Below are 7,844 nucleotides of genomic sequence, written 5' to 3' on the forward strand. Positions count from 1 at the left end.
TCAGAAAGACATTCCCAGGGATGCCAGAGCCTCTCTGTGCCCTCACTCACCAAACTCTTGGCCAATCTGCCTCCTGCTCCCTAGGCTGGGTATTTAAAGCAAGAGATTCAGCCCAGGTAGTCCCAGGCTCACGTTCAGTTCTCCTGAGCTGACAGTGATTAGTGCCTGACTAGAACGAGCTGGTCCTGAACTCTGGGCTGTTGCCAATGCCTTGTTTCATCCTGTGTTTCTGTGATTTGATTGATGTGATGAAAAAAGCATTATTGGAGACTGGACTGACTGGGGAATAAAAAGGTTTCTGAAAACTCAAATGAAAGGCACATTTAGTACCATTTTAGGGAGATGTATGCTGATGATAATGCCCTGCTCTACTTCATTTTTTCCCCTTAGAAAATATTAAATATCTCATAAAAAGCAAAGTTTTTCTGTACCAAAGTTACACAGGGAAGAACAGGTAGAGGGGAACACCCAGAGCAAAGGGCTTCACCTATACATTCAACCCTCCATATGTGAACTAAAACGACTGTATTTGAAATAAAGTTTCATGAAGCTACCCATGCTGACACCACACATTCCTGCCACAAAGCCTTTCTTTCACACCTGAACATCAGTTTCCCTCAGCTTTTCATCATGGTGCACTTGGGAGTTATTTTCACCTGACCTCCAGAACAGGCTTTAAGTGTTGCAACATCTGGAATTTTCACATTCACTGCAACCAGACAGAAGTTACTGAAAATGATGACCCACAATATAACAGGGAGCCACAATGAATTTTAGCATCAATAAGAGTTGCAGCTCTGAACCAACCTGCACTTCCTTCAGTAGGTTCTGAACAGCCATCTGGACATGCTGCTGAGCTCCAAGAAATGAACAAGGTTGAATTCAATGCAATTAGAGTTGGAATTGTCACCTCTGAAAGAATCTTCTCTGCAGAACTAAACACCAAGTAGTTCATTAAGCTCTGACTGCACAGACCATTTATCAAGATAAAAAGAAAACATGGAAAACTCAAACATAAGTGAAAACTCGGCAGCATCTTCTGTATGTACAAATATATTTTATATATATTATATATATGTACAAAGAGCAATCATTTAAACAGCAAGTGCAAGAGAGATCATGGCTAAGCTCAGGATGTACCACAGACTCAGTTTTCTTTTTACCTTTAACCTGATCATCTCTCAAAGAAAGAAAGAACTGGAAGAATCCTCCCCTTAAACGTGGGCAACCCTACAAAGACTAAATTCATATTCAGTGTTTGGAAACATTTTTCAACCATCTTATTGCTGCCTCAAAAAGCTTTGTGGAAAGAGGTCTTTACCTGTGCAAAATAAACTTCTGAAATCACTCATCTAAATAAGTACACATTAGAATTTTGGGGATTTTTCTTCCTCAGTCCTTAAGTTCCATGATTGTAACACCAGGAAAAGATTTGTTCTTCCTGCTGAAGTTTATTACAAAGTCTCATTTAAAATTCTCAAGTACCCTGGCAATAATAGAGCTATTCCAAGAAATGACAGAGAATGTTTTTAGAGAGCAGCAGAGTTACAAAATGCAGACTAAGAAGAAATGGAGCCCTGATGAAAAATGTTAAGCTGTATACTTTGGGTATTACTTGTGTATACAGACACAGAAATACCCAGATTTTGTAGCAGACCTCTTGACCCATTCCATAGAATTATTGCCAAATTCTTTAAGTGTTCTGGATCTGCTTAATGCAAATATTTTGGTTGTAATTATTGATTACTTCACTGTTTTTTCATATCTTTGAGACATATTTTCCTTTAACTTCTTTAAAATTAAGATCTCTAATGCCTGTAAGATTACCTTTACTCAGACTGCACATACTTTCAGGAACAAAATAATAGTTCATAAAAATCATGGGGAAGTTTGTGGCTTTCTGGGGATTTTTTTTTGTGGCAATTGTTTTTGCTTTCCTTCTTAACTATTAAAGTTGTATTTTACTTTGTTAAAGTTCCATTGTCATGATTTTGCTACCAGTTCAACATTCATCTGGCTAATTAATGCATTGCTACAAATTGCTTTTCAGATAAGCAATACCTAAAGCTTTCCTTGAACAAAATATTCAAAGTGCATTGCATCTAAGTTATCTGCTTTGTAACTATGTCAACTTTGAAAATTTTAGGATCAAACTAATGAGTACCTGTATGTGCACATTATTTCCCTTTACACACAAAAAGAATAAATCTTGAACCATTACTCATTTGAAAGTGGTTTCCAAAATTGCATCACAATCACTTAAAGGTGCTACTGAACTGCAGAGGAAGCTCAGCCCATTTAATGAACTAACCAATAAACTCTGCAGTTATTTCAGCACCCATCTGGATTAGCTTTTGATGCCTTCCTGGGTGAAAAATGTAATTTTCACTACTTATTGCTTAACTACCTTTTAGATACTTACCTTTTATATATTGCCTGTAAAAACAAATCCCTCAGATGCAATGGAAAAATAAAAACAATGCATCATTTATGAGAATAGAAATCAATACCTTAACTAGATCTTTTCACACTTTCCACCAAGTTATTTTCATCCAATATGAGGAGGGAAAAAAAATGCAGAAATTGCAACTTGTTCCTGAATTTATGCCCTATGGTCATTTTCATCTAGTATATTGTGTTCAGTACAGAGTGTTTGTGATCAGTGCTCATCACATTAATTCAGTTTAAGAAATTTAAGATTATATTTCTTTACCAAAATATTGAAGAAACTATATAGAGTAAATGAAAACATGGAATTTAGCCTTTAAAGGCTATGGAAGGAATGACAAGGTTCATTGTGGCAGGAGAAGTGGAAAAAGGCTAATTGGCAATGCAGAGGAAAACCAGTCTGGGCTGCTGATGAGTGGAAAGGCATCACTACCAGGGTAGAGAAACTGTGAAGGTCTGTCATGTAGATGCCCATGTCCCCAAGAGCTGGGATAATGAGGAGCACCAAAATAATTAATAAGCAGGTAGATCAGGCTGCAAAGATAGAGGTGTCAAAGTAGATTTAGATTGGCAACACAAGGGAGAATTGTTCCTAGCTCAATAGGCCAATTAGCCAAAAAGCCAATTAGCCGATTTAGCCATTGTGCCAATATGGGTGTGCTGTGTGATGAGGGCGATCCACAACAGTAAGAGGTGAGACCCAAGAACAGAGATGCCTCAAGGTGAAGGAGCAGAAGAGCAACATGCAGGATGACAAATCAGTTCAGTGATGCAGAAGGACAAATTCAAGGAACACACAGCAGGAGATTTGCACATCAGCTCCCTGGTCCAACTCCCATGGAAAGAAAATCTGTCATACAAGGAGAGACCCTCAGAACAGCATGATTCTCACAGTGCAATAACAAAACAGCTACTGAAAGGCTCAGCTTTAGCACTAAATCCTGCCCCAAGGTAAAATTAATTGAATATATTCCTAAAGGCCACATCTTCTGTAATAGCAAGCCCACCAAAACCAAATAATAATGACATTCTGAATGAGAACATTTGCATGGTTAAATATTGCCATGAGAACTGCTTTTGGCAAAAAGAACCCCACCAACCTGTTATGGTAAGGTGATTTCTTTCAAAATACTCAGTTCAAACTAGATTAGATGCTCTCTTTGTGTTCATTATTTACACACATCTTTCAGCTGAGGATCTGATGACTTCAGATCTATTAACCTACACAGTAAGGAAAACTTGCCTGGAGAAGGAACCAGGTATTAATACACTTTCATTTAATGGCACTGAATTTGCAGAATAGATGTTGGAAATTTCAAACTAAAACCAGCACTTTCTTGTGATTATTTTAGTCCACTTATTTTCCTGACCAATTGAGACATTCCTATATGACTTCTAAACTGAGCCAAATAATTAGAGTTGAAAGAGTTCTGCTGGTGTACAGGGCTGTCCCTGATTCTGGCCACCAGAAATTGCATCTGTTAATTCCCTGTTACCCTCCAGGATCTGGCCAAGCTCTGTCAGCCTATCTTCATTGACTTCCTTGACAATTTGTACCTGCAATTTCAAATGTGAGTTTCTTGTAGTTGTAAACAAGTATTTGGCATAATAAGCACATGATTTCTGATAAGAGTTAAATACCTACATGAAATCTCAAACAATTGTTATTAACAATGCACAAATATCAGAAAGACTGGGAAATATTGCAGAAACACCCTCTCTGAACTAGACAGAAACCATTCACCACCAGGATGAACGAGGTTCACACACTTACTGTGGGGACAGACTTGTCAGAATATTTTGAGTTTCCTTTTGAAGCCAATTGTTAAGTCACTAAGGTATCCTGCCTCACCCCCTAAAACACCTACTTCAAAACCAGTCAGCAAAAGGAATGTTTAAATAGGAACCATGTTTGTGTTGTCTTCAGTTTTGTTATTATAAAGAAATAAGGAGGGAAAACTTGGCTTATCCTTCACATGTCTTGGCCTTAAACTACTTCTAAAGTCAAAAATAACTATCTGAAATTGTAAACATCATACACTCAAGAGATAATGCAGAGTTATCATTTTGGGGAAAAAAACCTAACAATAAAACCTCCTACAACAATGCTCATATTATTCACATTTATTCTTGTTAACAAATAATAACTCTTGTGTTACTGAAAATATTTATTCATTAATGGTGCCTTTGAAGAACATACAAGGTAAAACTCTGTTAAGTGCTCCTTAAAAATATCTGTCCTTTCCTGCACTGAAAAACACTCAGTGTGCTTATCAAATTTTGGGACAAATTATGGCACTTTATGTAATCTAAATATTTAATAGAGTCACTGGTATTATTTATGAATATACACTGCATATGGAATTACTTCTTTAAAAAAGACTCTTACTCTATACTTCAAAGTTGAAGTAGAGTGAAATTTCAACTTCAAATTAAAACCAGTTGGATTACTATAGACTGGAAAATACTGGTAAAATCTATACTACCATATATATATATATATATATATTACATTGCAGGATACACATCAACTTTAATAAAGTTCCAGTGTTTTAAGATTTAAGTGGATTCTAATTAATTAGTAGGATAAATAGCTTGCTTTTTGCTTTTTTTTTAGTGTCTAGTAACACCTAAACAAGCAATGAGTGATGGATGTTCCCATCAAAAATGTTTATACAGTAGTCTGAGCATGAGAAATTATCCCAGCAGATTGCAGAGGAAAGTGACAGCAAGAACTATTACTTCAAGTGTGTGGACTGTCATTCAGCTCCTACAAGTGACAATATAAATCAATGTCTGCAAGTATTCCATATAAGTAATGCTTCTTAAATCATGAAAGAAGCTCCAGAAAAGCCAGGTCTAAAATTCCTTTGCTTCCACACCAGAGATGGTGGAACAGTGAGGGACTGTGGGTGGTGACAGTGTCCCAAACATGACAGCTGAAGGAGCACTGAAAAATTCAGTTTTTTGCTGATCACAGGCCTTTTTAAAGGTGTGATTGAGGAAAGACTAATCTTTCTGAGAACTTGTTTGTAGCTGTGTATTATCTCTTGAGAAAAAAATATAGTTTGTACAACTGATACAAGCAGGGAAAACAGCCAGGCAGATTTCAGACTCGTGTGATCACAACAGGATCCTGCAGCTGCGACTTTGGCACCACAAAAGGGAAATATTGGTTTGTGTCTGTGCCTCGCTCGGGGGCTGACACTGCCCCATCACCCTGTGCCTGGGTCTGCAACCTCTGCACTGCAGCAAGGAGTGAAACTGGTCTCTTATCCAGCAGAACCTGAGCAAAACCCATCCTGAACAAAACCCATCCTGAGCAAAACCCACCCTGAGCAAAACCCACCCTGAGCAAAACCCACCCTGAGCAAAACCCACCCTGAGCAAAACCCATCCTGAACAGAACCCATCCTGAGCAAAACCCACCCTGAGCAAAACCCACCCTGAGCAAAACCCACCCTGAGCAAAACCCACCCTGAGCAAAACCCACCCTGAGCAAAACCCACCCTGAGCAAAACCCACCCTGAACAGAACCCATCCTGAACAGAACCCATCCTGAACAGAACCCATCCTGAACAGAACCCATCCTGAACAGAACCCACCCTGAGCAAAACCCATCCTGAGCAAAACCCATCCTGAGCAAAACCCATCCTGAGCAAAACCCATCCTGAGCAAAACCCATCCTGAGCAAAACCCATCCTGAGCAAAACCCATCCTGAGCAAAACCCACCCTGAGCAAAACCCATCCTGAGCAAAACCCATCCTGAGCAAAACCCACCCTGAGCAAAACCCATCCTGAGCAAAACCCACCCTGAGCAAAACCCACCCTGAGCAAAACCCACCCTGAGCAAAACCCATCCTGAGCAAAACCCATCCTGAGCAAAACCCATCCTGAGCAAAACCCATCCCTGCCACCCACTGCACACAGAGCTGATTGCTGGGCACCACGAGCCCTGCACAGATAAATCTGCCCTTAGTGCTTGGCTCAAAGCATTTTGTTTCATCCTCAGCTGGTGCAGCTGCCTGGGACAGGCTGCCTTCCCTCCACATCCTGTCTGGCAGGACTGCAGGAGGATTTAGCAGCTGAGGAACCTTCCAGAGTCAGGACCAGCCTTGCAGGATGGGTCCTGCTCTCTGTGCTCACTGGGGAGTGTAAATTACCACACTTTTGTTGTGGAATAGGACAGAGTGGGGAAACAGGAATTGATAACAGACAAATTCATACACTGCAGGTAGAATGAGGTATTTGTAGCTCCTCCAAGCACCTCTACTCCACATATTTTGGTCAATGACCCAAAATAATGTGGCACAGACAGCTGAGCATCTCCTGCACCAAATGTTTACTGCATGAAAATTGATAGATTTTCTTTTTAACTGTTTCAGCATTTACATTTCAATATAACCAGCCAATATACCCCTGCTTCCATAACCAGGGAGTAACTCTAAGATACCTCCCATGCTTGTCAGCTTCAGCAGCCAGGGAAAGTAGCAAAGTTCTCAGATCATTACATTCCCTTAATTACTGATGGATGTGTTACTGGTACATCATGAGTAAAGAGAAAGAGGGGGAAAAAAAGTCATTTGTTTCTTTCAAGATCCCTTTCCTGAGGAATGCCCAGAAGAGCCAGCTGGCACTCACAAACTCTCACTACTTATTGCAAGACAAATGTTTACTTCCTTTATGAAGTGCTAAAGTAGCACATCACTGACAGTTTAATACCAGAACCAAAAGCAATTTCCTGCAGAAATCAAAAAAGTAACCTTGATTAAAACAATCAAGAACCAATTTTGAGACACTGAGTTATCAGCTGAAACAAGAAAGCCTGAAATTGAGGTCAAATTTATTTCTTTTCTATGGTAGCATCCTAGACTTCACTGAACAGGAAAATAAAGTTTCTGTTAATGAATTGCTTGAGAGTTTAACTAGTGCACTGCTGCTAAATAACACTCAGTGCAGATTCAGAGGTCAGGGTGGTGGGTTTTTTCTAACATCATGTTGTGAACAAGTGATCAGTTCCACATTCTAATAGATGTAGGACTTTCTTGTGTTTCTTAAATCATGAATACTCATCACTTAGTGCTGCCAAAGCTCTCTATCACCCTCTTTCTATCCTTATGTACTGTAATTGTGAGCCTAGTTTTGAGAACACTTTTATCCAGTTTTGAGCTCATAAGCTGCTACAGGAAACTTCTGTTCCATGGGGATCTGAAAAAAAAAACCCAACATAGAAACAAAACCCAAACAAAATCCATCCAACCAAAAAAAGACAATCTTTTTCAGTGCAAGACATGAACAAGAACAGAGTCCTACCAAGGTGTACTCAATTTATCTATGGTCTTTCAGAACTGATGCACACACACTACAGCCCATTTTTCCCAGCTCTGTACCAGAA

This window comes from Poecile atricapillus, chromosome 13 (genome assembly GCF_030490865.1).
Source record: "Poecile atricapillus isolate bPoeAtr1 chromosome 13, bPoeAtr1.hap1, whole genome shotgun sequence".
In the NCBI taxonomy this organism is placed as follows: domain Eukaryota; kingdom Metazoa; phylum Chordata; class Aves; order Passeriformes; family Paridae; genus Poecile; species Poecile atricapillus.